Source organism: Petaurus breviceps, unplaced genomic scaffold, assembly GCF_028583685.1.
Source record: "Petaurus breviceps papuanus isolate PSGF00001 unplaced genomic scaffold, PetGlider_PUasm1.0 213, whole genome shotgun sequence".
NCBI classification, from domain to species: Eukaryota; Metazoa; Chordata; class Mammalia; order Diprotodontia; family Petauridae; genus Petaurus; species Petaurus breviceps.
Genome location: NW_027185860.1, coordinates 3,994,944 through 4,005,410, shown reverse-complemented (window position 1 = coordinate 4,005,410; position 10,467 = coordinate 3,994,944). Strand labels below are relative to the sequence as shown.

The 10,467-nt window shown below is 36.6% G+C and overlaps 1 pseudogene; it reads left to right on the top strand.

Annotated features, from left to right (window-relative positions):
• Nucleotides 1–8,891: 8,891 nt before the first annotated feature.
• On the top strand, nucleotides 8,892–9,486 carry LOC138165507 (BH3-interacting domain death agonist pseudogene; annotated as a pseudogene).
• The last annotated feature ends 981 nt before the right edge of the window (nucleotides 9,487–10,467 follow it).

Genomic DNA, 10,467 nt, shown 5'->3' with positions numbered 1-10,467 from the left:
TTAGTTTGCTCTTTTTCTAGTTTTTTTTTTAATTTCATACCTATTTCATTCTCTGTTCTATTGATACAAACATTTAAAGATACAGATTTTCCCGATTACTGTTTTTTGCTGTATCCCACAGGTTTTCATATATTGTCTCATTATTGTCACTCTCTTTAATGAAATTTTTGTTAGTTTCTATGATTTGTTTTTTTAATCTACTCATTCTTTAAGATTAGACTGTTTAGTCTCCAATTAGTTTTTAATATGTTTTCACAGTTCCTTAATAAAGGTAACTTTTTATTGCATTGTCATCTGAAAAGGATACTTTTAATATTTCTGCTTTTTTGCTTTTTAACTATAAATTTTGTATGCCTTATTATGGACAATCTTTGTAAAGGTACCATGGACTACTGAGAAAAAGGTATTTTCCTTTCTATTCCTGTTCAATTTTCTCCATATATCTATCATATTTAGCTTATCTAAAGTTCTATTCATTTCCTTGATTTCTTTCTTATTTATTTTTTGTTTATTTTTATCTAATTCTGAAAGGGAAATATTAAAGCTCCCCATTACTTAGTACTACTATCTAATTTCACCTTTAATTCATTTAACTTTTCTTTTAAAAATTTAGATGCTATAATATTTGGTGCACAAAAGTTTAGTATTGATATTGCTTTGTTGTCTAGGGTGCCTTTTATCTAAATGTAGCTACTCTCTTTATCTCTTTTAATTAGATCAATTTTACCTTTAACTCTGAGGTATCTTTCTAATGCCATAGTAACCAAGCCACCAGTAGTGTACTTCCTCCCCTTTTTCTCCATGAATATCAATAGATATAAATAAGTCAGCCAAACTTAATGATTTTAGTTAGGGCTACTTACTCAGGTGGTTTAATAACATCCCCTGAAAAATCTATCACGTTCTCCCATGACTACATACTGAGTCCAGGGTAAAGAAGGCATAACATGAAAGTACACATGGCAAAATGGCACTTTGGAGCTCCTTAAATTTGTTTTCTGAAGCTCTTAGTATGTTCTCTTTTTGTATAATGTGACTTCCTTCTAGGCTTCTTGAAGGTTTCTGAAGCTACTTTTCATAAATTGTTCTAGTTTGTCCTTGGTTCCAAATGCATATACTGCCACCCATCATGACTGTTTTGCAGATACTGCTTGAACACCAACTCTAACTCTCCAAAATTCACAAAGTCATCCTCTGGTCAAAGGGAGTAGAGAAAGATTTAGGGGCTGTTCTCTCCTCTAAATTGCAAAATGCTTGGAATCCTGGATCCTAATTGGGCTTTCTATTTTAGAGAAGACATCAGTTTAGGGAATACATTAGTTTAACATTGTTGGTTGATTAGTTCAATAGAAAAGTTGTCACTTCATAAAGATTTCAGAGCTAAGGTATTTTTAAGTTAATTTACGGAGGATGGAGTGATTGATTGACTCAGGTAACCCTTACCCTTATAAGTGCAATTGGGATATAAGACAAATAAATACAAAGGTATAATCATTTGTATTCATAATTTAAAACTCCTACAAATAATAAGGAAAAGACTAATATGATTAACACATCCACAAGATGTAAAAGAATATTTTACAGAAAGAATCACCTAGCCAGCTAGTCAATGTATTGTGAGGATCAGCCAACTTTTTTCTGTAAAAGGCCAGACATATTTTTGTAAAGGGATCAAATATTTTGTGCTTTGTGGGCTAAAAGGCAATATCTAGGATATTATGTAGGTACTTATATTACAAAAGAGAAACAAAATCACACCAATTTTTAGCGAAAAAATTCAATTATAATAATAATAGTTGAGTAGAATTTTTAGTAATACAAGTCTACTAAGAATGGAATTATTAGAGGAGGATAAAATTTTATTTACTTGGGATTCAAAGATAGTGTTTCCTATTATCAAAATTGACTGCAAGTTCGCATCTATTAGTGCTAATCTATAATGATATTTTACATATTTTATCTTGGAATATATCTTTTCACATAGGTAAGAACTGTTGAATACTTATATCAATCCATGAGTATATAATTTTAATTGATTCAGACATATAATTGTCTTAAACAAGCTTATTTTTTTCTTTATGCATTTCTTGGACTATTGTAATCTAACATGATTTAATTAACTCGTCATCCATAAATTACTTTCCTTGATGGTTAACAAATAAATCCTCAGAAAATTACTTTGGTTGTAGCTTCATTTTCATTTTTTTTTTAATTTTTATCAAAAAAAATCTACTTCTGTAAGATAGTCTATAACTTGGGAATATTGCAATGTAAGCTTAGTCTAGGAATGTCAATACACATTATATTCTCTTAGTATAGCTATAGTGTCACTGCATAATAAGCACAATGTTCTGCCATCTAATTTAATAGCAAAATAATCCATTCTCACTTGCATCTTCAAAGCACAACATTCAGAGTTCACCTTTCTCTCCTTTTCTTGTTTTTTACATAATGGGTACTCACTGGCAATTAATTAGATAGATGGATGGATAGATAGATAGATGAATAAAAAATAAACAAATAAAATATCATGGTATGACAATATTTGTGACACTCAGAATGCTGTTGAATTAATTTGTAGAGCGCCAAGCAGCAATGTGAATCAATAAGAGCGCCACTGCCTGTCACTAATTACTCAGCAGCCCAGTGTAGCACTAAAGCAGCTGTAGCCAACATATAAACGAATGAGCATGGTTCTGTTTGAATAAAACTTTATTTATAGATGCTAAAAATTGAATTTCATATTATTTTCACATCATAAAATATATTTTTCTGACTATTTAAAATGTACTATACAAAAACAGATGGCTGGCTTGAGTTAACCCAGAGGCTATAGTTTGCTGATCCCTGGTTTAATATATAGAATACTGAATCTGAAGACAGGAAGACCTAAATTCAAATCCTGTTTTCAATACTTAATAGTTTTGTGACCCTTGGCAAAGTCACTTAACATCTCTGAGGCTTAGTTTTCTCATCTGTAAGATGAAGAGGGTATATAATATGACCTCTCAGGTTCCTTCCAGTTCTAAATTTATGATCTCATTTATCTAAAAGTATATGGGGGATTATTAGTAGCCTTAAGCATCAATGAAACCCTGACAACTTCTCTTGCTAGAGCCGACTCTGAGCAAAATTGTAAAGTAGATTATATTTCCTTTCTGCTCTCTCCCCTTCTCCTGCCTAAGATTCTTCCTTTTTTTTGCCTCCATGATCCAGTACATTGTCCTTGCCTCCCATGCTCCGGACATATCCAGTCCTATTTCTTCCCATCATGCAGCTTTCTTGCATCTCACTGGCTAGCTTACCACTGACAAAGTCATTCCTGCTAAATTGATGATATCTAATAATAGCTTGATCTTTCTTATTCTTATCACTTACATTTTAAGGAAAATTCCTGAAATATATTCAATCATTTTTTCATCCATCATATACTTATTGATTACCTATAATATAGAAGGCACTAAACTAGGGATTATAGTAAACTACAAAGACAAATAAAACAAAGTCACTGCTTTAAACAGGATTAAACCATATTAGGGCAGATAAGATACATACCAAGGACCTGGGTTCAAATCTTGACTTTTATATTTACTTCCCATATGACACTAGGGGAAAAAAATCAATTCCTCTTTGTCCTCAAGTTCTTCATCTGTAAATTAAAAAGAGTAAACTACATAATCTCTGTATTCTTATCATGTAATTACTTGCTTAGAAGTATATTCAACTTAAGTCACTTATTCTTTACTAGGCTGAAAAATCTAAGATTTAGTTCTTTCATTATTTGCTTTCTTGTTATTCTGTTTGTAAAAATAAAATTCAATTCTGTAAACATTTGTTAAACCCCCACTGTGCACAGACATGGCACTATGTAATTGGAAAGATAAAAAGTTTAGTTGAGACATAGTCTTTGTCCTAAGGAATCAGTTTAGTGTGATGCAATAACTTAGATACAGCAACTATAATGTACAATAATGAATGGTAATCGGTTTAAAGAGGGGCAAAACAGAGCTAAGTGTGGCCGGAATGAGCAAAAATCCATTATCTACTTGTAGAAGGTAGGAAATGAGATGCAGCATCAAGAAGATACCTTCTCTGAGCTTAAGATGGGTAAGATTCAAGAGAAGAAGAGGAAGAAAGAGGCTATTTTAGATATAAGTAATAGTATGAGCAAAGACAGCATAGTCAAGGTCATTTGGTTGGAGCAATGAGTTAATTTTCACTGGTTGTCCCTCAGTCCTAGAATGCTCTCTCTTCTCAGTCTGCTTTCCTGGTTTTCTTTATGTCTCAGCTAAAGCGCTGTCTTTTGCACAAAGCCTTTCCCACTCCTCCTTAATCTTAGTGGACCTCAGCGCCTTGCCTCTGAGATTGAACTTCAATTTATACTGTAGATATTTGTTTATACAGCGTTGTTCGCATGTTCTTTCATCCTTTAGACTGTGAGTTCCTAGAGAACAGGGACCATGTTTTGCCTTTCTTTGCACCCTCATTATGCACAGGGCCTGGCACAGAGAGTTTCATAAATTCTTGTTGACTCAACTTTACTTGACATAGAAGGAAATAAGAGGTTAACAAGTTGGAAAAGTGGATTAGCAACAGGTTGGATTGGGCCTGGACATCATGCTTAGGAGACAAATCTTCACCCTGTAAGAATAAGGTGACTTTAAAGAGTTTTGAGCATAAGGGTAACATAATTATTCATTGAAGAAGTAAGAATGTTTCTCTGAGAGAGAAGAGAACGATTAGAGAATGGTAATTATGCCAAAAAGTTTTATGGAATGTAGGATGAAAGGATTATGGCTCTGAGTTCATGAGATGATAAGAAATGATGGAGGGAAAGCAGAACTTCTCAGTTCTTATTTCTATCTTTTTTTTCCCTAAATGAAGGACATTTAGACTAGAAATGAGAAAATAAAAATGTCTACTAGGAACTCAAAACCCAAGACAAGTTAAAAAAATAGAATCACTGGCTGCCCCTGATTAGTTCAAGACATCACTGCTATGTGGTAGGCACTGAGCTAAGCATTGGCAATCCAAAGAAAGAATACTAACAGTCCCTGCTCTCTTTGCTTAATAGGAGAGAGAAACATGCAACTATATCCAAACCAGATATATACAGTACAAATTAGGGGTAGTCTGAGAGATAAGGCCCTATATGATTAATGAGGACTGGGAGAGGTTTGTTACAAAAAGTGGGGCTTCAGGTGAGACTTGAAGAAAGCCAAGGAAGCTAGGAGGAAGAGATGGTGGAGAATGTGCCAGGGACAGGGAACTGCCAATAAAAATGCTTGGAGTTTGGAAATGGAGTGTCACGCATAAAAAACTGCAAGGAGGCAAATGTCACTAAACCAAGTATGTGGAAGGCAGTAAGGTGTAATATTAGGAAGGCAGCGAGAGGTCGTCATGAACTTTTTCAAAAGCCAAATGATTTTATATTTGAACCTGGGGGTAATAAGGATCCAGGGGAGTTTATTGAATGTAGGTGGAGGCTTGGAGATGGAGATAATAGAGTTAATTTCTGCACTTCAGGAAAATCAGTTTGACATCTGCTATATGGACTGGAGTGGGGAGAGACCTGAGGCAAGAAAACCAATAGATTATTGTAATGGTCCAGGCCTGAGGTGATGAAGGCCTGGATTAGAGTGGTGGGAGTGTCAGAGGAAAGAAGTCAACAATCATGACAAATGTTAAGAAGGTGGAAAAAACAGGGCTTAACCACCAACTGAAAGTAGAGAGGGCATTGAGAAAGAGAGTGAAAGAGTAGAGGGCGACACCTCGATTTTGAGCCTGAGTAACTGGGAAGATGGAAGTATCCTTGATAATAAAAGGGAAATTAAGAAAAGTTTAAGAGTTTTGGGGGCAGAGTCAAGATGGCGGAGTAGAAACAGGACTTCCACGAGCTCCAGCTCCCACCTTCCCCAATTCACATAAGAGGGGACTCTGAACAAATTTAGTAGCTACAGAACCCACAAAATGACACAGAGAAACTAACCTCCCGCTGAGGACACCTCCACAGTCCAGCAGGAATTGGCCAGTGCAGGGCTCTGGGAGTCGAGCCCAGCCCCACGCTGAGGCTTTAGCCGCAGGGCTGGCCTGACCAGCTGCCTGCCAGAGGGACTCCAGTTCAGCAGCAGCTGTGATCGTTTCCAGATTTATAAACACATAGATGAGAAGGACAAAGTGAGAGGTCAGTGCAGTCTGGATTTTGGGACCCAGTAAGTGGGAGTGCCGGGCTTTTGCCTCCAGGGTGAGAAGCTGCTGAAACTCCTCCCCACAGCCCTGCGCCATGTGGCAGCTTCAGCTCCTGGCCTGCAGATTGTAGGGAAACCAAGCTCTTGCTTTAACCTGTTTGGATCTGGATTGCAGTCTAGGGTGGAGGTCCTGGGGTGTGTGACCAGCTTGACAGAGCATGTGGAGGCTTCAGAGAGGGCACCCAACTAATACCTCCAGCAGCTGAGAAAACCCCAGATTTTGGAACAAAAGCTCCCCTGTCTGGTGGCAGAGTCCTACTGTGGCAAAAAGACCAAAAGTGAAGTAACTGAGTGGCACCATGACCAGGCAAGGGAAAAAAAGCAGACAGAAGATTCCAACATTACACTCCTATTTTGGGGACAAAAAAGATCAAAGCATGGAACAGGAGGAAGACAATGAAGTCAGAACTCCTGCACAAAAGCTTCAAAGGAAAAGATGAGCTGGTTACAGGCCACAGAAGACCTTAAGAAGCAGATAAGATAAGTGGAGGAAAAACTGGGAAGAGAGATCAGAATGATGCAAGAAAATTATGAAATGAGAGTCAACAGCCTGACGGAGGAAAATAACACCTTAAAAAACAGACTAACTCAAATGGCAAAAGAGGCTCAAAAAAGACAATGAGGAGAGGAATGCCTTAAAAAGCCAAATTTGCTAAATGGAAAAATAATCTCAAAAGCTCGCTGAGGAGAATCATTCCTTCAGATTTAGAATGGAGCAAAGGGAACCTAGTGACTTTATGAGAAATTGATGCTGTTAAACAGATCCAAACAAATAAAGAATAGAAGGCAATGTGAAATATCTCATTGGAAAAAGCACCGACCTGGAAAATAGATCCAGGAGAGATCATTTAAAAATTATTGGACTACCTGAAAGCCATGATCAAAGAAAGAACCTAGAAATCATACTCCAAGAAATTCTCAAGGAAAACTGCCCTGATGCTTTAGAATCAGAAGGCAAAAGAGAGGTTGAAAGAATCCACCAGTCACCTCCTGAAAAAGATCCCAAAAAGAAAACTCCTAGGAATATCATAGCCAGGTTCCAGAATTCCCAGATCAAGGAGAGAATATTACAAGCAGCCAGGAAGAAACAATTTGAATATTGTGGAAACACAATTAGTATAACACAGGATCTGGCAGCTTCTACACTGAGGGATCAAAGGGCCTGGAATATGATATTCTGTAAAGCAAAAGAGCTGGGATTAAAACCAAGAATCACCTACCCAGCAAAACTGAGTATCATGTTTCAGGGGAAAATATGATCATTCAGTGGAATAGAGGACTTTCAAGTATTCTTTTTTTTTTTTACAGCAATCGGGGTTAAGTAACTTGCTCAAGGTTACATAGCCAGTTATTTCTGCGTGTGGTGCTAAGTATCAAAGCCCCAATTTGATCCCAGGTCATCCTGACTCTGGAGCTGGTGCTCTTACTTGCTGTGCTACCCGGCTGCCCCACTTTCAAATATTCTTGAAGAAAAAACCAGAGTGGAATAGAAAATTTGACATTCAGATACAAGAACCAAGAGAAGCATGAGAAGGTAAACAGGGAAAAGAAATCATAAGGACCTTATCAAAGTTGAACTATTTATATTGCTACATGGAAAAACGATTATTGTAACTGATGAAACGTTTCTCAATATGAAAATAGTTGAAGGGAATAGAAATATATATATACACATATATATTTAGTCTTTATCAGAAGGTATATAGGCCTATGATTACATATGTGAATGTGTGTATATATATATATATGTTTACAGGTATACATAGATAGAGGGCACAGGACCAATTTAATAGAAAGGAATGATACTTAAAAAGTGAAATCAAGAGGTGAGAGAGGAATATAATGAGAGGAGATGGGGAGAGACAGAATGGAGCAAACTATCTCATATAGAAGAGGCAAGGGAAAATGGGTACAATGGAGGGGAAGAACAGGAAGGCATAAGGGAATGGGTCATTGAATTTGGCTCAGGGAGGGAATGACATACACATTAAATAGGGTATCTCAGTAGTATCTCAGTATCTCAGAGTAGGGGGGAAGGAGATGAGAGGGGGGGTGATGGAAGGGACACTTTTGAAAAGGGACAGGACCAAAGTAGAGAAGAGATCAAGTGGGAGATAGGATAGGAGAAAGGGAAATATAATCACTCTTCTACAATATATCTACTATGGTAATGTTTTGCATTAGCTACACATGTACAACCTATATTGAATTGCTTATCTTCCCAGTAAGGGTGGATGACAAGGGAGGAAGGGATTGAATCTGGAATTCAAAGTTTTTAAACCACATGTTTAAATATATATGTATATACTATTATTAATACTATTTTACATGTAATTGGGAAATAGGAGGAGGGGATATCCTGGGGGACTGCTATTTTGGGGGAGGTGGGTAGGGGAAAAATGGGGAGAAAATTTATAACCCAAAATCTGGCAGAAATGAATGAAGTAAACCAGAAGTTAGTAAAGCATTTGGAAAAAAAAAGAAAGAATGAATGAATTTCTGGTGAAAACACATCACCAAAGACAAGTAGGACCAGAAAACAAGTTGGGATAGTTATGGATCAATAATTGGCTGCTATTCTGACATCTGGGAGGCTACACTGAGGGTTCCACTAAAGCACTGTTGTCCAGAAGGGACTCTGCGATGGATCAGGACAACCAACAGATCAGTTTGCTGCTGTACAACTTCCTACAAGGTTGCAGTAATTATCTTTTCCAATTGGAGCTGAAGGAGCTGGGCAGTGAGCTGATCACAGAGTGGTCTTTTAGGGTGGTCGTGTAGAGGACGAATATGAGCTGCAGACAGATGGCGATTGGTGCTATTTTGAGATCTCCAGAGCAGAGGAGCTAGATTCAGAAAGTCAAGAGGAGATAATCTAGCAAATATCAATACAGCTTGCTCAGACTAGGGACAAAATAGACAATAGCATCCAAACCAACTTGGTGAATGACTTGATCCAGAAGTTCAGGAATGTGTATCTCCCAGGTGAGGACAAGAGAAGATCTTTGTCTGCTACTGTGGAACAAATGATGCAGATACAGACAGTTTCTCAGGACCTGGGACAGGAGAAAGCTAAATTATTACTAACAATGCTGTTGGATAAAAAAATTATGACCCATGCCCCATGCTTGTTCTGAAGCATCTTTTACATCACTGTAGATTACATTAACCAGAACCTCCTTACAAGGAACTTAACTAGATATGACATGGACTGAATGGATTACCTTGCAAAGGCCCTTTACCCAAACATCTGAACTATTTAAAACCTGCTTTTGGGAAAGCAGTCCAGTGTCTGATGGAACAGGAAAAGCAAATATTTTTAGATGTTATGTTTTAAGAATAAAGATATGTTATAGAAAAAAAAAGTTAAGAATTTGAGGTAAAGCTACTAAGTTCAGTTTTGGGATATATTTAGTTTCAGATGTCTATGGAACATCCAATACAAGTTGAATAAAGGATGTTGGAAATGTGAGACTAGAGATCTAGAGAGAAGACTGGATTAGTAAGTAGTATCTGAGAGTCATCTGTATAAAAATGATAATTAAAACCATGGGAGTTGATGAGATCACCAAGTGAAATATTGTAGAGATATTGTGCTATGGCAGCCAGTAATGAAACAAGGCCTTTTGATAACTTCCCTCAATTCCTGGTTCCTAGAACTCTAAATGTAATAGGCATTAACTCACCCTATAGGTATAATAATAATCAAGATTCTTTTAACTTCAATCAATATAAATTATTTGCTATATGCCATACAACCTTTTCCAGAACAATAAATAACTTAAATATTTTCATGATTTTTCAAAGATTAAATACACAAATAAAAATCTATGATTTTCCTTGTAGAATTGAGAAAACAATGTAGTGGCATAACAAAATTTCCTTGGATTATAATGTGTCACTTTTTGCTTCCATGAATAGGGAAAACAAGGGAGTCCCTCTGAGTTCCCTGTTCATGTATGTCTGCCAAGCAATTAACATCTCTTAACATTTCCAGGCAGCTGCCTAATGAAATGCTTGTTTCTACAGAATGAAATTTTGCATATGAAATTTTTACTTACCCCACTGAAACCAAGGGAGGTACTTTTGGTCCAAAAGAAATTCTGACAGAGCCAAAAAAACCATTCAGATACTGCAGCTTCTTCCACAGTTTTACATTTTACAGACACATTTAAAATGAATAAAATCATGTATATATAACTATACACACATATATGTA